Source organism: Nannobrachium achirus, assembly GCF_963921795.1.
Source record: "Nannobrachium achirus genome assembly, chromosome: 2".
NCBI classification, from domain to species: Eukaryota; Metazoa; Chordata; class Actinopteri; order Myctophiformes; family Myctophidae; genus Nannobrachium; species Nannobrachium achirus.
Genome location: NC_137811.1, coordinates 4,737,967 through 4,761,414, shown reverse-complemented (window position 1 = coordinate 4,761,414; position 23,448 = coordinate 4,737,967). Strand labels below are relative to the sequence as shown.

General features: G+C 42.7%; 1 pseudogene across 1 annotated transcript; it reads left to right on the top strand.

The window, feature by feature from the left end:
* Nucleotides 1-265: 265 nt before the first annotated feature.
* Nucleotides 266-23,448, top strand: LOC308308636 (cullin-2-like; annotated as a pseudogene). The gene is made up of 5 exons: nucleotides 266-280; nucleotides 477-541; nucleotides 12,678-13,828; nucleotides 14,870-15,059; nucleotides 23,427-23,448. The product of its transcript is annotated as a cullin-2-like (transcript).

The window sequence follows — 23,448 nt, the reverse complement described above, 5'->3', positions numbered from 1 at the left end:
CAATCAATTAAAATTTGTATTCAGTACCATTGGCCAATTTCTACAGGGTTCAAAAATTGGAAAAAGGCCTATGAAAAATTCAATTTACATGAGAAGTCTGGTTGTCACAAGGTGGCTTTAAATGCCAGTTTCTATGAAGACCGATCAGTTCAGTCTCAGCTCGCTAGTGTGACTGCAGAACAGCATGACAAAGCAAGGGCATGTCTTCAACAAATAATTGGTGGTATTCAGTTGTTGGCAAGGCAGGGATTAGCGCTTCGAGGCCATGATTCTGGTGAAGGTAACCTTGAGCAACTTCTTAAGAAGGCTACAAAGCAGAAGATGATGAATGCCTCACAAAGTGGTTGGAACGTAAAAAGTCTTACACATCAGGAACTATTCAAAATGAGTTCCTTAACTTGATGAGTAACTCCATTCTTAGGTCGATTGTTGAGGACATTCGAGACCCTAAAAATCCACTCTTTCCACACTTCCAGTTCTCCATTATAATGGATGGTACTAGAGATCTGTCAGGAAAAGAGCAAGAGGCTTTGTGCTTAAGGTATGTTGATAAAGATTTGCTTGTACATTAAGAATTTATTGGCTTGTATGAGGTTTCACAGACCACTGGTGAAAATCTGGCAAAGGTGATAAAGGATGTTTTGCTACGCCTCAATTTGCCAATGGAAAGCTTACGTGGCCAGACATATGATGGCGCAGCAAACATGTCTGATAAAGGAGCACAGGCCATCATTCAAAAAGAACAACCACTTGCTCCTTATGTGCACTGCGGAGCACACTGTGTAAATATCATAACTCAGCAAGCTTGCACTGCCTCAGCTTTTATTAAAAATTCTCTGGAATGGGTTAATGAGCTGGGTGTTCTGTTTAGGACACCTTTAAGGCAATCACAAAAGCTGAGGATGGTCCACAGCAGGCCATTCGGCCACTTTGTCCCACAAGGTGGACTGTTCAGACGGGTGCTTTGCGTGCTGTGTTGGATCAATATGAGCAAGTGTTGGCTTCTTATGTGAGATGGCAACAGGTCAATCAGATACAGCAGAAAGAAAGAAACCCAGATACTTACCAAACTTTACACAGCAAGGCATCAGAAATGTGTCGGAAGCATAATTTAATTCCAATTGCATGTCCACGTTTCCATAGGCCACCCTGTCGATACACTGGCAGTGCTGCTGCACATGTACCTGCATCCCCTGTTGAGTACTACAGAGCTGAGTTTTACAAAGCCCTTGATGTTGTGGCTGTGCAGATTGAGGAAAGATTTGAGCAGGAAGGATTGACAATGATAAAAAATCTGGAACAAGTCCTCTTAACCGGAGAGGTACATGATGTTGTGCGAAACTACCCAGAGCTCCATCCAGAACGTCTGCAGACACAGCTCGCACTGTTCAGAGACAGGATTGCTTACAAGTCAAGCAGTGAAGTTGTCAGTATTCTAAAGGGCGTTTGTACGGAGGTCCGTGCCCTCTTTAGCCAAATTGAAGCACTTGTGAGATTGCTTATTGTTGTTGTCCCAGTGTCATCAGCTGAAGCAGAGAGAGGGTTCAGTGGTCTTCGGAGGCTGAAGAAATGGCTCCGGAGCACAATGACACAATCGCGTCTGAACGGTGTAGCTGTTTGTCATGCTCACAAGCAAAAGCTTGAAAAGTTGAACGGAAGGCAAGGTCTCGTAACGACGAAAGAAAAAGCACCTTTGGATGCATTATACTTTAGGCAGTAAGTAGTATTGCCAACTAGTGCTTCCAGTGTGCAGTTTACTGTTGTAATTTGTATGTTAGAGGTCTTCAACAGGTGGTCTGGGATCCCTAGGGGGTCCTTAAGAGTTTCTACAAGGGGTCCGCCAAATCCATGTGGGATAGAAAAATGTTCTATTTTATATTGAATATTGTCCACATTGTGAGAACCTTGGCCAAAAATAGCAGATCTGCAAGCTTTTTGATCGGCTATTTTTGGCTAAGAGGTTTGTAGTGGGGGAAAAGTAAATTAATTAACATGAATCTAAAATACACTTATGATTGTGCAGTTAAAAATGAAACCTGCTACATCCCTCTCAACTAAGGGGTCCTCTGTGTTGTACAGTTAGTGATTTTTGTGAATGTCACTTTATGTAAAACCACCAGTTTTAATTTTACTATTTAATTTTACTATTATTTGCAATCTCTACGTCCAAAGTTGTTTGATTTTAATTTGTACAATTTATATTCTACCTCTGTTAAAAAAAAGTGTCATTTATGTCTAGTAATGTGACTAGGCTATTCGTCAGTATTACAAAAATAAAATACTGGAGCACTCTCAGCCTTGTCTCAGTCTGCATGCTTTATTAATTTGCAGGTGAACTGGTTGTAATAATTGCTATGGTCAAGTTGGACAATATAATTCTGTTTTCATCTTGTATCATGACCATTAAGTTATAACACTTAATAAAGAAGACTTTTCATCATCCTTGAATCATGGATGATGAAAAGAAAGTCTTCTAAGTGTTATAATTTAATGGTCTCAGTTACTTCAATAATATGGGTTGGGCCCCTATTGTGGAACATAAAAATAAATATTCATATAATTAAAAAAATTGCATCAGTGGCATGTAGGGGCTATTTGGCTACTTCCATTTCCAGGACAATAAACATGTTGAATGATCGATTGTATAGATGAAAAAAATAAAGGAAATGGGTTTCAAAGAACGCCCCTTTAACACCTCTCTGTCGTCCGTGCGTACCTTGCGTCATGATGGACTTGTGGTGAAATTAACAACACAGGCATAAAGGAATATAAACGGAACACCAAGACAAGACCATGTAGGCTATAAAGGCATTAAACATCGTCCTGCTCGTCTCATCGTCACTCAGTCAGCAATTGGTGAGTCGGTGGCTGTGGCTATATTAGAGTTTGAGTAATGATGGATGCTATGCTGCTGCTGGCTAACACTGTTTGGGCTAGCGTTGTGGACACATTGTATGGGTCCTGAAAATAGCAGATCCAGAAGTTCACAACGCAGCGCGAAGCGACTCGTTGTGAGCTTGTAGATCGGCTATTTTCACTTCTACTTGTTTGGGTTTAGTTTCTCTTGGTTCACGGGCTAAAACGTTTGGGAACCAATACCATCATGCTTGCTGTAGTAGACAGTGGTGTAAAATTAAGTAGATTAACTGAAAAGCTTTTGGAACTGAATGATTATATGATACTGGTGTTGTCTGTCTGTTGGAGTGTTGGTACCAAGAATTCTATCTACTATAACTATAGACTATCTTGCTGGCTGGTGCATGTAGAGAGAGGCAAAGGGAAAGTGTAGTGTGCCGTTCCCGATTGTTTAGCCAAAAAATAAACCGCGGAAACCCGAATAAAACGCGATCAAAACCGTGAAATTTTCAGTGCGCGAGACGTGCACGCGCGCGAATGAGGGCGCAGCTATGTCAGCCCCCCCACTATCTAAGACACTATAACGCCCCTGATAGCTCCTTTCGGAACCCCTCACTCCACTGCTACGCAGCTCCGAGATGGGGTTCCTACTGGTCGCATGCCGGAATCCTCCGGCTGGGTGGACGATCCGCCGTTAGCGAACACTTCTTACCTTTGGTGAACACTCTATCCAAAAAGTGACGTGTCTCTGTTAATCTATAATCGTTCTACTTCTTTATCGTGGAAGAAAACCGAAGCACTGGGGTAAAATAAAGACTTTATATCGCTCAGAAGGTCAGCTGGTTCTGTGTTTCCATGTTGTGTATATACCACGTGACCAGGGGAGGCTGTAATGTTTTCCTATGCGGCTGCAACTTCCGGAATGTCTAAAAAACACAGAACCGGCTGATCTTTTGAGCGACATAATGTCTTTATTTCATCCCAGTGCTTCGAGTTTCTTCCACGATAAAGAAGTAAAACGATTATAGATTAACAGAGACCCGTCACTTTTTGGATAGAATGTTCAACAAAGGTAAGAAGTGTTCGCTAACGGCGGATCGTCGACCCAGCCGGAGTAGCAGTGGAGTGAGGGGTTCCGAAAGGAGCTAACTCTAACCTAACGCGGACAGTTTGTGTAGGCAGATGGGCGGGCGTGGCGAATCTCTCCGCAAGTCTCTGGCCAATAGCATGTGTTCTCCTCCCCCCACCCCCCTCTGCTCCTCTGCTCAGCGCAGAGAGCGCTGCTGCGTCATGACGTCAATAGCCTCGCGTAGCCAGGCTTACTCATCTCCGAAGAGAAAAGCCTGGTGACAATAGAAGGCAGAAAGCGTTCAACTTCCGCCGTAGGAATTTCACCGGAAGCTGTATTATTTTCACGGTGTGGTGTTCCTGTAAACGTATTCCCTGCACGAAATTAACTCTGGTCTACGTCTCCTGCTCCGTCGGTTGCGCTCGCAATAAACAACATACAAACAAAAACATTGATTCAAGCAATATTACACCTATTAAGAGTGAGATAAGAGCTACAATCTATTTCAGTTTTTTCGCTGGTGAATGTAAACAGACCCGCACCGCATGACGTAACGTCCGTTAAACGCAGACTTCCGCTAGAAATCTTGGAACACACCGGAAGGCATATTGTCTACAGGGTGTGACGTCAACACATTCGGTGCGGCGCTCTCTGCACTCTGATTGGTTAGGGAAATTCTACACTTCCTACAACAGTGATCATAACGCGATCGCCCAGGCTTCTTTTTCTTGCGATCGCCAAAAGAAGCCTGGGTTTCCGAGGCTACTGAAGCAGTGGCCATTGGCCTACTCTCACTAGGCATCTCTGTGGGGGAGACAAATATTCTATGACACACCGATACATTTTAATTTGTCAACTGAGCCACACATTAAATGTTTGTCATGATGAGTATTCAATGTTTGTAACTATATCGTAAAGCAAACACAGAGATTTTCACTCGTTGAACGTTGTGCTTTTCAACCAGATCCTTATACTTGCCAGGCACAGCAATGAACAGCTCTACAATGGGCGTATTGGCCATGACTGCGTTGCGGTCCACGCTGACACTCTTAAAGGACAACTTTGTTTTTTTACAATAAGGGTTCATATTTTAGTTTGTAATTAGTTATTCTACAAGTCGAGTGCTAAATTGTTTTCATTTACTGCTTTCGGTCGATTTTCGTTTTTTGATTTTACCGATTGTAGGGGCTGGGTCATGCGAGCAAGCTGCTATTCTGTCTATTAAGACACAATAAATCGGCGATTTATTTAATACTATTTACTGTAGACCCAAACAATCTTCCAACAATGGAACACCGTGCCTTTAAGCCTGACAGAGATGGAATGTGGGAGGTAACTAGTCACTGCTGACTCGAAGCACAAAATCAGCGATACGAGCCAAGCGACCGCTGCATTCATTTCTGCGTCGCCGTTCACTCAGACCACAAACTCATGTCTCCTCTTTACCATCATCATGGCATACAATATTTTTCAGAAGATGATAAGGAATTATAATTTACCTGATGGACGTCCTTATTGTGAGGCAAAGAACACAGATGAAGATGTTGCCACTGTTGTCAGACAGATATGCTCAGCCAGCCAGTACTAGTAGGCTACAAACTTTGAATAGTTCTGCTAGCAGCTAGTCCAATAAATGAATACATCTCTATTGACTTGCAAATCAGGGCGATTTGCAAAGATGGTTGAGACAGACACCCATCAGTCCTGTCGTTCTGTTTCACACCTTCCAAACAGCTTGAATGCAAAATAGCATACAAAAAGAGCACATTCCAAAGGAAGATTATGTGACTTTGTCGAAATGAATACTGTAAACTCCAAAGTCTTTATCCCTCAAGGCTTCCATGTCCATTTGCAGAATCACTAGGGCTATTTTCAAAGTATGTAGACATTGTAAAGGGGGTTTGTGGAAACTAATCGTAGCTGTTTCCATTGTGTAGCACAACAACGAAACATTATTGTGTTAGCTCCTTGTGAATTATAATATATCCTTGTGAATAGTACACCATCCTTGCAGTAGAGTAGAGTCGATGTAGGCCATTTTAATGTTTTTAGTACGCTTTTCCAGTAAGCCTACTTTCTCCTAGCTGGGAAGAAACAAAGTAGACGAAGCCATTCAAGCCAAGCCTGTTCCGAGTACCCTCAGTCAGCCTTATTGCTCCTTGCTAGAGAGAGGCGGGGCTGCCAGAGTAGCAGGCAGGCACGGTGACACACACATTCCATTCCAGGCAGGGAAGCGATAGTAAAGATTTTGCTGGTTTATAATCTATAAACATACAGTATTAGCAGCCTGCTCGCATGCCCCAACCGGCCGCCAGGTGTCCGGTAAAAAACGGTAAAAACGAGCAAAAGCAATTTAGCACTCGACTTGTAGAATAACTAATTATATACTAAAATATGAACCCTTATGTTAAAAAAACAAAGTTGTCCTTTAAATGCCGCAGACATGGTCCCTCCTCGATTGAAAATCTTTAGGGCTGCAGTTCAGAGAACATAGAATTTGTTTTATCCACACTAAGGTTTACACACAACACATACGCACGCACGCACGCGCACACACACACACACACACACACACACACACACACACACACACACACACACACACAGGGCGGCTGTAGCTCAGGAGGTAAAGCAGGTTGGCCAATGATCCATACTGTAGGTTGGCGGTTCAAATCCCGGCTGCTCCTTTCTACATGTCAAAGTGTCCTTGGGCAAGACACTGAACACCGAGTTGCTCCTGGTGAGCAGGTTGGTGCCTTGCATGGTTTCCACTGGTGTATGAATGTGTGTGAATGGGTGAATGTAATGCACATTGAAAAGCGCTTTGGATAGCAGCGATGTATAAATGCACCATTTACCATATATATAGACCTATATATATATATATGTTAAGGTTAGTTTGGGTAACTCGGTTAGACTGTGGTAAGAGCGCTTGTTTTGTCGTTCACCACACACCAATCACCACCAGATGGCGACGACAGCCATTCACTAGTGAAGGCGCTGACGTCACTCGTTTGCGACTCTCTTTCTTTATTTACTAGCCTAGCCTAGCCTAGCCTAGCCTAGCCTAGCCTAGCCTAGCTTGCCCAGGCCTTACGGCCTGGGCATAAATATAACGATTGCATTCACCAAGGCTTCGTAACTCGCGCGGCGCTCCGCCGGCCGCGCGGTCCTGGCCCGCTCTTCGCGGCCACTCGTGCCTGCGGCGCTCGGGGGCGAAGAGCAGGACCAAGGTCCGCTGGCCTTCGCGCCGCTTGCAATGTCGTGGACAATCGAGCGGCTCCGCCTGGAGGACGTTGTTGTGGCGACCGCTTGTTCCGCCTGTGCCGCACGGCAAGCGCTCCGTTTCTCTATCTAACTGTTTCTCTATCTAACCGTGACATATATATATATATATATATATATACTGTTTTTTTTTATGTTGTGAGGGACCAATCAGGGCCCACCCAGTAAGCAAGTATAGGGTGGGTTTATCACCAGAGTATTTTTTTTACATTTTGACCTGGTTCCACACAGAGATTCCAGACCTTTTTGACTGGCCTTGCCAGGCAAAATTATTGTAGCATTTAGTGATGGAAAGTACCTAAGTAGTTTCACGTAAGTACTGTACTTTTTAGGTATTTATACTTTACTTGAGTATTTCCAATTTCCAATATGTTTACTTCTACTCAACTACATCTCGGATCCAAATATTTACCATACCAAAATACTTTTACTCCACTACATTTATTTGAAATCTAGTTAGTTTGTAGAATTTTTGGATCATTATTACAAAACATACATTACACCACGCTCTATATACATTTCGGCCATTTGAAAATAGCCGATCTACAAGCTCAGAACGTGTCGCATCGTGATGCATTGTGAGCATTTTCAAAAGATTTTCATACATTTGAGAACTTGAAACGGGGCATTCTGCATAATGAGTACTTTTACTTTACGCGGACAAGTTTGTTTGACCAAGTTAAAAATTGGACTAGAGGTTGGCCCATTTATAGTTTGGTTGGCCAAAATTATATGTGAAGCTGATCGGACATATAGGCCTATACTTTTATGCCCATCTGATTAGCTACGGGCAGAGACGGCCCCTCTCGTGGCCTTTATATAGAGCATTGAGCATCGCAGTGAGGTGTCGGAAGTAAACTGCCCATTCATTTACCCCATAGGGGATTTCATTACCAGCCATACAATCATACAAATTCAATGAACACTTACCAGTAGGCTTGTGGTTGTAAAATGGTTCTATATGCTCCTGTAGAATGTATGCAATCACTCTAGTTTTAGTAAAAACATGTTTTAATCAAGATCGCAGAAGAACTGCATTACCCATACCGCTAGAAATGTACATCCGGTGAAATCGACGTCTGTGATTGGTGGAGGTTCTTCTTCTTTTGTATATCTTGCGGTTGCCGCGGAAATAGCTACTGCCCCCTGTCTGCCCAGTAGATTATTGCACTTCAGCAGAACTCCGTGAGCAAGTGTCTGTCTTTTACAAATATGATGCACTATATTAAAGATGAAGATAAGAGCGTCCACAGAGATGAAAATCACTACATGTCAGGCCATATGCTGGTCTGGATAACTAGACTGAGCGTGAATTATGGGACATATTTCAGGAAATAAATGTCATTCGCAATGCATTCCGGGAGTGTAGTTTGCAGTAGTGTACACAGGCTTGTACCCTGCCCTTTTTTACAGCTTTCTAATTAATCGTTGCATTCAAAAAATGTTGAATATAATCATGATTCCTCACAAGCCGGGGTGGCTTTGTCAGAGGCTTAAAAGATGTTAAATAAACACTTTATGAAATGTCTATGGAAGAAATGCATGGGGAAAACGCTTCGACACCGGAGTGAGGAAGGGGTCGCTCTATATGCCTCGATGTTATAACGGCACCCTTTGCCCCTCTCTGATTGGCTACGGACCCATGGCCCGTGGGCCGTGATTGGTTACGGGCATAAACATAGACACATACAGAAACAGAGATACATAGATTTGGCAAATGTATATAGATAAGATAGATGACACTCCAGTGATGTAAGTGTTATATCATGTCACTGTGGTGGTGCAGACTATAAGGATCATATACGTCACTGTCGTGGTGCAGACTATAAGGATCATATATGTCACTTTAGTGGTGCAGGATATAAAGCAAAGTGTGCTGCTTTGTGTCATCATTACAGGATAATGTTGACAGTGGGGAAACTGTATTATTTTAAAAGAGAGATATAGTCCAGAATCTTTAGAATGTGCAGACGTACTAGAAACCTAAACTATTTAAAAAGTGAATTATAGTCCAGAATCTTAAACGAAGCCATACATATGTACTAGAAATAAAGAGGCCCAGGATGGTGGATTTTGACGAGGCATGGAACAATCTCCAGACAGCGCTCGAAGCCGTTCTGACGCTTGATGTGGAGAGAGGTAGATGGAATGGCAGCATCCATGACCTGTATGACTTGTACGATGCAAACCCAGAGAGATTACACACACAGACCAGAGTGTTTCTGAAAGACCACGTCCGGCAGTTGTCTGCGTACCTCGTGGAATCAAACAAAGCTTCTCGGATGTACGAACGATACTGGCAGGAGTACAGCAACGGCACTGACAAAATAGGCAGTTTGTACAGTAACATCAGCACTCTGCACGAAGGTGTGCCAGCAGAAAATCGGAAGTGCGAGATCCAAAAGATGGCGCTAGACACGTGGAGAGAGTTCATGCTCCAGCCCTGTGAAGCTCGGCAGATCCGGACGCACCTCAACGAAAACAAAGATGAAGTCAGTACTACCTTCCGACTAGACTCCTTTGGCCAAATAGAAAAGCACATTAAGAAGAAGCTCCCAACCGTGTTTTATGAGGAATTTCTCGAGGAGCCATTTCTGACACAAATGGGGAACTTTTATGCATGGGAATCCAATGTGCTTCTGAAAATGTCCAACTGTTCACAGTATATGAAAAAGGTCATAGCCAGGTTGAAAGGAGAGGAGGCGCGGTGTCAACCCGTTTAATCCCACCGGTCACAATAGTGACCGTAACTATTTTCTTCATTTATGAGGCTATAAAATGTTATTGAATGATTCATTCATGCATTTCCAGCAATTATTGAAAAGTTTAAAGGGTCCCAATCAAATATGTGCAGTGTCACATGTTAACTTTAAATTGTCACATGACCAGAGCTGTTTACTTCCTGTCTGCACCAAGAGGAGAGGATGGAAGCATCAAAGCCCCAAAAGAAAATGTTAGTAAAGTATCTTAACATAAAGCTAGGACCATGATTTTTGGTACACGTCTTCTCTAAGAAGTCTAGTATTGGTGTATGCCTTTGCAATTACTCAAATGTGTTCAGTGTGGTCATAAAACGAACAAACATATCGACGGCAACAATAGTGACCGGTGGGATAATACATTAGCAACTACTGTAGCTATACACATACTAATGCACATAGCAAATTATTCTCTTTCTGCTGTTTTCTTTTACTTTAACTGGGGAATTCCCGGGGACTACCGACTCCTGGTGCTCCAGAACGGATGCAAAAGTGGTCGCGCCCCCTAGTGGAGGACCCCCGCCACTGCAGTGCACATAAAATGCCGGCAGCGCACATAAAATGCCGTAACTCAGGCTAGGAGCGAACGGGAGAGCTGGGGCCGGTACCCACACGTCCGCCTCGGCGGCGCGGAGACAGCCGTGCGTAGAGCGCCACCTTGCGGCGGACCCCCGCCACTGCAGCCCGCTAAAAAGGCCGTAACTCGCCCCCCCCGAGCCACCTGACGGTCGCTTATCTCCCAATTATTGAGTCTTACTGGTATGTTGGATGAGAATTAGCTCCCAGACAAGGCATGCAACATTGCAGTGTTTCAAAGTGAGAAAGATGCTGTCCTCAGTGATTGTGATAGTGATGTGTCAGACATGGACTATTAGGGGCAAACAGGTTATTAGGGGCAAGCCAGGCTGTTGAATGCACGTGCTGAATTTATGCAAGTAGATGAGTGGAACGATGACTTACTAATAAAACGCCTAAGGGCGACAAGCGACCTTGCCATGAAGGGTGAGGTCATGCCATGTCTTGGCCATCTGACCAGTTATGTACGTATATTGGACCAGTTACCCATATATGGAGACCCCTGGTACCCATGTATGGAGATCCTTGTACTGTATATGCTGTGAGACCCCAAACATGCTTATACTCAGTTATTTGTTATGTGAAAGTCCTATGACGGCTATGACATTTGACATCATACATACAATCCCTTTTGTGCCCATATATGGAGAGCCCTGTCTGTAGAACCAGCCACACAGATGGTGGTAGGTAAGTAGTAAGATGAGGGATGCAGTATGGTGGATGGTAAGTACTGTAGGTAGTTAGATGAAGGACACGGTATGGTGGTAGGTAGGTAGTAGATGAGGGATGCAATATGTTGGTGGGAATGTACTGTAGATAGTTAGATGAGGGATGATGGTAGTAGGTAGGTAGGTAGACCATACTGCTGTGGTGTTTGGTAGGTAGGTAGGTAGGTAGATAGATAAATAGTTAGATTAGGGATGCAGTATGGAGGTACATAGTTAGATGATGGATGCAGTAAGGTGGTAGGTAGGTAGTTAGATGATAGATGCAGTATGTTAGGTAGGTAGGTAGGTAGGTAGGTAGGTAGGTAGGTACCGGTAGGAAGGTAGGTAGGTAGATGATAGATGCTGTAAGGTGGTAGGTACCGGTATGTAGTTAGATGATGGATGCAGTTTGCTGGTAGGTAGGTATGTACAGTAGGTAGATTCATTATGGTGGTAGGTAGGTGATGATGGATGCAATATGGTGGTAAGAGGGTAGTTAGATGAGCGATGCAGTATGGTGTGGTATAGTTAGATGAGGGATGCAATATGGTGATTGGTATGTATGTAGGTAGTTAGAAGAAGGGATGCTGTATGGTGGTAGGTAGGTAGTTGTATGAGGGCTGCAGTAAGGTGGTAGGTAGGTACCGGTAGTTAGATAAGGGACCCAGTATGGTGGTAGATACTGTAGGTCTTTACATGAAGGATGCACTATCATGGTATGTAGATAGTTAGATGGTGGATGGTTGAAACTGCAGTTTATTATGAGAAACGGCACATCATGTCTGTGTCTGTCCGTCCGTCACACTTTTTTACGGTCTATGGGATTGCCGCTCTGACATCATGCTGACTCTCACACTCTGACGTCACTGTGATGCCAGGGGAACCAAATCCCTTTTATGCCCATATATGGAGATATGGAGATCACTATGATGCCAGGAGAACCAAATCCCTTTTATTGATGATGTCATCAATATTGATGATGTCATCAATATTAAGCCCATATCAGTGAATATCTATGGGTACCAGGGGTCTCTAGGTAACTGGTCCGATATATATCACTGGCCAGATGACCAAGATATGGTGCGACCTCGCCCTTTAGGGCGAGGTCGCTTTTCACCCTTAGGTGTCTTACTGGTAGGTAGTTTAATGAGGGATGCAATATGGTGGTAGGTAGTTATGGCCTTTGGTGTAAGATTATCACTTTCTAGAATAACTATATTTACTATATACCCTTTAAAAGGTTGATACAACACATTATCCCACCGGTCACAATTGTGACCGATCATAAAACACACCTTTTCACCTACTTTTTCATGAAAATTTCAAAAAAATATAATTTATTATTTCAAAGGGTTACTAATGACACAATATTTGAATATTCTTATGTCTGGGAAAAAATCGGGATTAAACGGGGCTGCAACCCAGTACCACCTCCAAAGTCATTCAGGAATGCCAGCAGAGGATGGTTGGCGGCCAGCGGGGTTTCTTACTTGAAAACTGTCAGAACATCATCCGGCAAGAGAAGGCAGACGACATGGCCAATATGTACATTTTCCTGCAGACCGTGTCTGGTGGCTTATCCCACATGAACCAGGAGCTGCAGGACCACATCCACAGCGAGGGCCTCCGAGCCACTAAGGACCTCTCCCAGGACGATCGGCCCACCCGCTTTGTTGAGTCTGTGCTGGAGGTTCATGGTAAGTTTCTTAGGCTCATTAACACGGTTCTGAATGGGGATCACTATTTCCTAAGTGCACTCGATAAGGCTTTGAATCCTGTGGTGAACTACTCGAAAGACCCATAACTGCTGGCCAGGTACTGTGACAAGTTGCTGAAAAAGCCTGCAAAGGGAAGGACGGAGAGCGAGACGAAGGACAAACTAACCAGCTTCAGCATAGTGTTCAAGTATTTGGAAGACAAGGATGTATTTCAGAGATTATATTCCAGAATGTTAGCCAAGCGTTTACTATCTGGCCGTTCATTGTCAATGGACTCAGAAGAAGCCATGATCAACACGCTAACAAAGATGTGTGGGAACGTGTTCACGCGTCAGCTCCGGCTAATGCTGACGGATGTGGGGTCAAGGGGCCCCGACCTCAACAATCAGTTCACCAACTTTGTTTACCAAAAAAACAAAAAGGCTGTGGTAGACATCATCTTCCACTTCCATGTATTAAATCTAGAAGCCTGGCCCTTGGTGCGTAACCTCTCCCCCTTCGCCTTACCACAAGAACTAGAGGAGAGGGTACAGATGTTTGAAGTGTTCCATAAGCAGCTCTTCGGTAGTAGTAGAAGGTTGACCTGGCTGCACAATTACAGCACAGGAGAGGTCCAGATCAACTATCTGTCCAAGCCCTACGTGGCCATTGTGACAACATGCCAAATGGCTGTGCTGTTGGCCTTCAATGACAGCCAAACAGTGTCCTCCAAGGTGCTGCAGGTCAGCACACAGATGGGGCTGCTGGAGCTACAGAGGACTATCAAGCCCCTGTTGGACGCCAAGATTCTCAACTGCAACTTGCAAAAGGAGGAAATAGATGAAGAGTCCACATTTTCATTAAATATGGACTTTGCCAGTAAAACTAAACGGTTCAGGGTGGTGGTGCCGATCAGGGGCGGAGCTATAGGGGAAGCAGCCGATGCAATCGCATTAGGGCCCGGAGGCATTAGGGCCCGCCACCGCTCCGGGGAATAAAAAAATAAAAAATAAAAAATAAAAATAAAGTAAACTTTTATTTTGAAATGCTTACCGGATTGAGAAGACACTCTATTGGCCCTCTTGACGAGTGCTACTGATTACGCAATGTGATCCAGACTAGTTGCTTTGAGGACAGCTGTTTCCTGTTTACTTTTAGCGGCAGGCATGAAGAATCTTCTCTGCCGTCTGTTTAGCGTTTAGGGCTGTTATCGGTAATTTCTACAGAATGGCTCTGAAACTAATATCTGATTTCTTTGGTGGGCCCGCCACCCAATTAAAAAACAAAAAGAGTTGCAGGCTACAGAAGCAAGTAGGATATTATTGACATATGTTGTGCAGTCCGTGACTCAATCAGAGGAGGAGGATTAGGGAACAGAATTTCCACTCAAAGGTAATTAATACCATTTATTCCAGGGGTCTTCAACAGGGGGTCCTTAGACAGAGTTACTACAGGGGGTCCTCCAAATCTTCCAATGTTTAATATTAACCACTTGAACTAGTGTCCATCCATAATCTGAGAACTGTAGCCGAAAATAGCCGATCTACAAGCTTGTGAGTTTGTAGATATGGAATCTATGAAAAGGTTATGGGGTCCCTGCTCCATCTCTCTCTTAACCAAGGGGTCCTTGACCTGAAAACGTTGAAGACCCCTGATTTATACTGTTATATTGTGTCTTCTGATGGCAGCTGTTGCCTACTGTATATTATTGTGTTGGCAGCCGCTGTGCTGCGCTGTTTCTGACCGGGGGGGGGGGGGGGGGGGGGCTGTGGTGAAAACCTTGCATGGGGGGGGGGCTGTGGTGAAAACCTCGCATCGGGGCCCGGCGGGGGGTCGCTACGCTACTGGTGCCGATGCTGTCACTGCCTATGGAGAGAACTGTAGACAGTGAAAGTGAGGACTCAAAGTTGTGTTTAACAGCTGCTATAGTGAGGATCATGAAGGCCCGCAAGAGGCTGCGACACAACACCCTCATTTACCAGTTGAGTATTGACCCCAGAATCAAATTCAGCCCCAGTGCTAGCATGATCAAAAAGTGCATTGAGGTGCTCATCGACAAGGAGTACATCGAGCGCAGCCAGAGCTTGGCAGACGTGTACAGCCACTTGCTGTAAAAACAAGTGACAAGTAGAGCATTCAAGGACATCATCCCAACCACCCACTGACTTAGCTTGAACCGGTAGTGGAAAAAGTACTCAAATGTTTTACTTAATTAAGTAAAAAGTATCAAAGGTGGCACGGTGGTGCAGTCAGTAGTGCTGTCACAGTTAGAAGGTCCTGGGTTTGATTCCCGCTGGGGACACTGGGCCGTGGGGGCCTGTTCTCTCCTCCATGCCATCAGTGCCCATACCCTAGGTGTGGTTGGCAAAAGTTCCTTTCTGTGGGGAGTTTTCATGTTCTCCCCCGTGTCTCCTAGGGTGGGTACCGTCACAAAAAAACTGCGGTAATCCTGGTCTCTATACTGCCTCTGGCCAGCCATGGCGCCTCATGGAGGGGAAAAGAACTGGTCGGAATAATGTGTTCCTTCCATGCGCTATGTCCAACTGGGGAATCTCCCCCGTCAGGTGAAAAGAAGCAACTTGGTCTCATCATGCATAGAAGGAAGCATGACGTCAGTCTGTTGTCTCCCAAAGTTGGCAGAGGGAGTGTAGTGTCCAGGATTACAATAAATTACTAGAAATACTGTTCTTACGAAACAGTGTGGGCTCGCTCGTGACTATATTCTGCAGCGTGCTAACTGTCATGTGAAGCTCAACCAATACTCCAGCACCACTGCCATATTTATAAATAATGAAGATAACATAGTTTTCTCGCCTTTCAGGCGAGCCCAAAAATAAATTTTTTACCAAGTCTGCCCACCAGTTAACAATAGAACCCATCTACACACTCTACACTACAATATTTTAATTGTTAGCATTACAAATGAATAAACAACCCTTGTTGTCAAATATAATTACCCAATTGTTGTACCAGGCGGTAAAAGACAAACAAAATAGGGCTCTGTGTCTCAGAGGAGGGCTGTGGACGGTTCTAATTCTTTGTGGGGACATTCCATTCATTTTTATGCAAGTCCTGTGGCCTTACCCTAACCTCTATCCCTAAACTTAACCCCTAACCCTAACCCTAAACCTAACCCTAACCCTAACCCTAACCCCTAAACCTAACCCTTGCCATGTGGGACACTAAAATTTGTCCCCACAAGGTCTTTTTCTCCGATTGTACTATCTTTGTGGGCACCTGTGGGCCCCCACAAAATAGTATTGCAAGCACACACACACACACACACACACACACACACACACACACACACACACACACACACACACACACACACACACACACACACACACACACACACACACGGCTGTAGCTCAGTAGGTAAAGCAGGTTGGCCAATGATCCATACTGTACATCGACGGTTCAAATTCCGGCTCCTCCTGTCTACATGTCGAAGGGTCTTCATTTTCTAGGAGGTTAGGGTAAAAACAAAGTAGAATTTGATGCGACGCGCCCAGAAAAAAGCTCTTATTTTTAAGTCCACCGACCGGAGGTCAAGGGTTGACGTTTGTTTATATGACACATGCAGTAACTTGACGTGCTGCTACTAGCAGCTGCTTTCTACGTACAATTCACAATTTAGGCATTTAGCAGAGAATCCAGAGTGACTTACAATAAGCAAGGTAATACATCAGTACAATAAACAAGGTAATAAATCAATACATCAACATTAATGCATCAAATGCATAGACATATCAATCTAAAGAAAAATAACGTAGGTAGACGTAGGTAGCTTTATATGAACAAAAAAAGCTGTCTAGCTTTCATGTATGGTTGTTGGGGTAGGTGAGTGCTGCGGTAAGTGCTACAGTATGAGAATTTTGGCAGGCATTTTGGATCAGTTGGAGAGGCTTAAGTGCACATGCCGGGAGGCCAGTGAGGAGAGAGTTACAGTAGTCAAGTTTTGATATGACAGATGTCTGTAAGAGGAGTTGGGCTGACTCCTGGGTGAGGAAGGGTCTCATTCTACAGATGTTACGGAGTGTACCTACAGGACCGAGTGACTGATTCAATGTGTGCCTTGAATGATAGCTGGCCGTCCAGGACCACACCACTTAGCTGGTGCCCAAATTGGAGGGGCGGCAGCCTGCACACATCGGCGTTGTCAGGCATGCACGGCAACCGGTTGTGTTGTGACTAAGGTCCGATTATAAGATTTGAAAATATATTTAATTAACTTCATTCCACAGAGGCCAGATGATGTAGTTTGTGTATGGGTCAGTGACGTGACGCCCCAAAAAATGTGTTTTTAAAAAAACTTTAAATTGCAGGCATAAAAGTTATTTACTTTTGTTCTACTCACTCTCAACCTTATGGAAATACATTTTGTTTTTAGATATTTTATTGGAATCAGACAGACTTTATTCAGCAGTTTGTTGTACTTGTGCCTAAAATCGTCATATGGTGTGACATGAAAATAATTGTTCATAAAATGAAAATGGAGTACATCTTTCTTAAGTTACTCACTTTATCAAAGTCCTTTATCATAACTAATCAGTGATCCACTATAGTTTTTTGAAAATTAATTATATCTGTATATTTTTTTCATAATCGACACTCTGTGTGAGGCCCATGTTCATGATCTTACAACATATTTTAAATGTATTCTGTCAAAACTTTCTCTAAAATTACACAAATATTTGTGACTCTTCCTGATAATATTCTCTATGTAATCCATAAACATTTTTTTGGTTTAATCATTAATAAAGGTATGATTTTTCACTATTTGGAATGTCACACCAAATGATTTAGTGTCACACCGTATGATCATATCTTCATGTGTCAAAGCAAACTGTGTTTTAACCTACCTATTAGTGAGTACTGAACTTTACTGATTGATTAAACAATTACCCAGGATAACATGGCCTTAATATTTCTGAACAGGATATTATTGTAGGGCTTTAACATGGGATAAGAAAGAATTGTAGTAGTAGATGGATGATGAGGATGTGCACAGGAATGCTACGCACACCTAAGTCTTCTGCCGGCCCATGGCAGAAGGATCCTAAAGAGACAATAAGGCGCATAGCCACACTTGGAGCCAAGGCAACATTTTATTAACACCAATTAGTGGAAACAGAACTCAGCATTCAGGTAAATTGCTTTTTTCCGAAGTCTCCTGAACTTGAACACAGCATTTTGTGTTGAACAAATGTAATTAAGAATCATGACATTACACCACATCTCCACTAGCTAAAGAGTGCTGGGTTGCGCAACTCCGAAAATAGCTGATCTACAAGCTCTCGCAGCACAACGTGTTGAGAGCTTGTAGATCAGCTATTTTCGCTAGTTTTGTCTCGGGTCCTACCTTAACACTGTCCACTGTCCAGTCCAGTGAGTGAAAGTACAAAAGTATTAGATCAGATTAGATTATACATTTAGACTGTATTGTACATCAGCCAGTCGTATTTGGTGAGGGTAGCAAACCGGCTGCCTTGTTGCGGTTCTGCTATGCCACAGACAACCTCCTGCTCTTCGTAGAAAATGCAGTCTCGCCCCTTTGGCTCCTCTCTCCTTGCTGGGTCATTGTTTAGTTTCTCCCTGTACTTTCTCGTTCTCTCAGCACTTGTCATTTTCCAGCTGACAAAAGAAAATGGAATGTATAGTTTAAGACAAAGAGAAAATATTGTTTAGATTGAAACAATATGTTAAGGTTTCTGTGAAGGGGTTTCTGCTCTGTCTGATGAATTTGAAGTATCACTGAATGAAGCTAAATTACATTTTATGTAAAAATGTTTAAAACAAATGTTTAAATGTACAAAAGAAACATGGAACTTTGTTATTTATTGTTATATCTGTAGTTAAATACAGTATAAATCATATGGTGTGACAATCAAGTCATATGGCGTGACAAGCAGACATGTCACACCATTATGATTAAGTGTCACACCATATTACGTTTTCTGCATTTAGGTTTACCTTGAGGCTACTATGTACACATTAGCATGCTAACAGCATGCTAGCTATAACAAAGCAACCTAGATCTACATGGAAATATGACCAAAACTTCAAATAACTTAAGCTTTTTTTAATGAAAAGGTGTCACACCAACAGACATCCAAAGTGGTGAGTTTGTCAAAGTTTCAACAAGATGGCATTTCATGAAAATGTTAAAATCATAACTCACCTCAGACACCTGTCTTGCAGTTGTGCTGGGAGTGCTGAATAGCCTTACAGAAGAAGGACCTCTCTAGCCAATAGGTGTCCAAATAATTGCCTGTTTAATTTGTCCAAACTAGTGTCACACCAAATGATTTTGGTTTGGGGGACAAAATGTTTTTGATCAGAAATGACTGAAAACATTATGCTTTGACTTTGAAAAGATATAGGCTCACAAATAGACATTTTTTTAGCCTAAATTCATTTTCAAATGATTTTTAGCAATTCTTTTTCTTAGTTTTATTCAAGTTCCCACTTTGAGAAACAAGGTCAGGACAGTCACACCATATGAGTTTTGCCATGTTTGGTTGAAAATTCTGAAGAAATGAGGAATGAAATGTTTTAATCTTGAGTAAGTTCACATAAAGCTTAATGTCCTGCACAATATTCAGAAGGTTTTTGACAAATATATTTTTTATTTATACATGTTTGACACCGAGGACAGCGAAAACGTTACGTCACGTCACCCACCCGTATGCAGAGTTGTGAGAGAAGGAGATATAAAACAGGAAGAGGATAAAGTAATTGTCCATTACCCAACAGAACCTAAAACTCCCACTATCACAGTCCATGTATAGATGGACTGATGAACCGCCACTCCAGGAAGGAGTGGGGTCTCAATCTCCCCAGACCAAGGTCCGCTTTTCTGATTGTACATACTTCACATCTCAATCAAGCCATGACTACCTCTATTGCCAAATGCCCATAAATGGACAGATCCCCTCAGAATCCTTCCAGCCAATCACCAGAATTGTAAACAGCCAGGAACAAGGAGACACAGATGAGCCAAACTCTTTCAGTCATCAAAAGTTTACCAAGACTTTAACTCAACCAGGAGAAGTAAAGACCTATAAGAAAACTCACATCTGTAAACAGTGTGACAAGAGTTTCAGTAAGTTACGTTACCTGAAGAGTCACCTGCGTATCCACACTGGAGAAAAACCTTTCTGTTGTAAACAGTGTGAAAATACTTTTAGTCGGTTAAATGACCTGAAGATTCACCTGCGTAGCCACACAGGAGAAAAACCTTTTCACTGTAAAGCGTGTGACAAGAGTTTCAGTCAGTTAGGTCACCTGAAGAGTCACCTGCGTATCCACACAGGAGAAAAACATTTTCACTGTAAAGGGTGTGACAAGAGTTTCAATCGGTTAAGTGACCTGAAGAGCCACCAGCGTATACACACTGGAGAGAAACCTTTCTATTGTAAAGTGTGTGACAAGAGTTTCAGGATGTTAGGTCACCTGAAGAGACATGAGCGTATACACACTGGAGAAAAAACCTTTTCACTGTAAAGTGTGTGACAAGAGTTTCAGTGAGTTAAGTACCCTGAGGATACACCAGCGTAGCCACACTGGAGAAAAACCTTTCTATTGTAAACAGTGTGACAAGAGTTTCAGTCAGTTAGGTCACCTGAAGAGTCACCAGCTGCGTAACCACACAGGAGAAAAACCTTTTCACTGTAAAGATTGTGACAAGAGTTTCAATCAGTTAAGTGACCTGAAGAGCCACCAGCGTATACACACTGGAGAGAAACCTTTCTATTGTAAACAGTGTGACAAGAGTTTCAGTCAGTTAGGTCACCTGAAGAGTCTCCAGCGTATCCACACTGGAGAAAAACCTTTTCACTGTAAAGTGTGTGACAAGAGTTTCAGTCAATTAGGTACCCTGAAGAGTCACCTGCGTATCCATTCCATACAGAAGAAAAACCTTTTCTGTAAAGAGTGTGACAAGAGTTTCAGTCAGTTACGTGACCTGAAGAGTCACCAGCGTATACACACTGGAGAAACAGTTTAAGTACTAAAATGTTTGAAAATAACCGATCTACAAGCTCACATCATGTTGTGATGCGTGTTGTGAGCTTGTAGATCTGCTATTTTCAAATAACCCATGTATTCTCAGGCACTAGGACAAATATCCTGCCTGAGAAGTGAATTGAGTGTTTTCTGTACAGTTGAAAGATTTCTCTGCTGTTTTTTTTTATAATTTTTTATTCTTATCTTGTATTATATTGAGGTGTAATAATGTTTTTTTTTTCTTATATTGTATAGTTTGACATACACTGTGATTCACTGTTTAGTAGATCTTATGTGTGTATATTCTTGATGATACATACATACATTCTTAGGGAGCCTCTGCTGCTCTTCAGTCCCGTTATAACCGAGGCATTTTCACTCGCTGGTAAGTAGACTAAATCATGTCTTTTTCCCCTTTTTAACGCATTCACGGGCCTCTCCAAGGTAGACAACATTATTAAAAGGGGGAAAAAAGACGTGATTTAGTCTACTTACCAGAGAGTGAAAATGCCTCGGTTATAATGGGGGCGGACAGGGCTGAAGAGCAGCAAAGGCTCGCTAAGAATGAGAACAGGCTCCAGTAAGCTAGGTGCTTAGCCTGGTTAATAAACCAGACTGCACAACACCACCCCCTGTAATATCCGGCACGCAGTGAGGAATTAGTATGAGCAACGCCAGGCTAGGTTAAGCTGGCTTTCCACGCTTACAATGGGAGTCGACGTAAGTGTCATAACTCTCTCTTTCTAGGGGTTTGGCTACTACCTGTCAGCAGATGCCTGAAGAAGGTCTTTGACGTGTTATTGGAAATCACACCACAGCTCCAGGCAAACCCCGCCCATGGAAGCTTTTGATTGGCTGAACCGGAGCTAGGTAGCGCTTCTTTTGCACCGTGTGGAGGTGTCGGGTGGTCCGATCACCTAAACCTAACCTTAACCCCAACCCTAACCTCAGTAAAACTATGCCTAACTCTAACCCTAACCCTAAACCTAACCTCAGTAAAACTATGCCTAACTCTAACCCCCTAACCCTAAACCTAACCTCAGTAAAACTATGCCTAAACCTAACCTTAACCTCAGTAAAATTATGCCTAAACCAAACCCTATCTGTCGATGCTGGTGAAACGAAACAAGCGGTTCCGCCTAGAGCTGTGGTGTGATTTCCAATTGCGTGTCTTTGACCAAAACGTTGCAAAATAAATAAAAAGTTTGAAGTTGCAAGATGGTGTGAAGATGGTGTGTGGGTCCTATGTACATTTTGTGCATGTAGTAGAGTAAAAAATGGCAGTTCCGTGACCGTGGAGAGAAAAGGTCTGTTTCTCAATGGATTTGTCATCTAGGATAGTCTAGTAGATTGAGGTACTTCTCATGCACCCCCCGGAAATACTTTTCTAAACAGTGTTTCCTTATTGGAAAAGATGTGCTGAAAATGATTAGCTATGTTAAAAAGTTGTAAAAATGTCCCTACTACCCCAAAAAACCTGAAAACCCCCATTTTGGTATATGGCTCTAGCGAAAGTGTGTAAAGCCATAAATTAATTCACTAAAATTACATAACTAGACATGGAAGTCTGAAATTTGGCATGAAGTATCCTGACACATAGGGGTAAGTAGCAAAATAGGATTTTGGGTCTTGCTACCATTGAATTCTTAAATAGGTAATCCACCATCCCCAGGAACACAAAAAAATATACTGTCTGCTTGACAAATAACAACAAAGATGACTAATTTCCAGCACTTTATGGTGAATATCACTGCTCCATTTGTATACAGAAAACTTCCTATGCCCCTAAGCTTCATTTTGAGCCCAAGATGACCTTTCAATCTTGAACATTACTCTTTCTGTAGCCAAAAGTCTGCGCTATACGCCCAGTCTGAGAGAGTGCAATTTTCAGTCAGTAGCTTTCTAGAAGCCGTAGTCTAGTGGGGTTATCATGAAACCCCCTGGATATATATTTCTAATCAGTTAAAATGTTGTAAAAATGTCCCATCTTCCATCATTATGCAAATTAGTACTGTCATTATCGAAAGACGATATTCACTATATCTCTGCCAATTTTGCACTTAAATGAACACATAAGGTGACTAGATCTATGTTTTGAGGGTCAAGAATCTCAGTGAAACTATTCTTAACGTGGCCACATGTGCCTGTGCCATGTTGGTGTGCAAATCATTACAATATAATCAAATCTTAACCAAGTATGACATAGCAATATTGCATTCAACTTTAAAATAAGACAGTGTCGAGACAGATGAGTTTTTAAGCAAGCTTTATAGCACAACATCACTGAAAGAAATCATCCTCAGAAATGTCAAATGAACAATAGTACACAGTAGTATACACTCTATAAAATAGCTTGCACTATGCAAAACAAAATATCACTTTAATCACTCATGATCATAGAAATCATCAGAGTCTAACTCGTCCTCACATTCCTCTATCTCTTCCTCTTCTTGTCCATGCTCTCCAGTGTCAAGGAGATCAACCAGTGA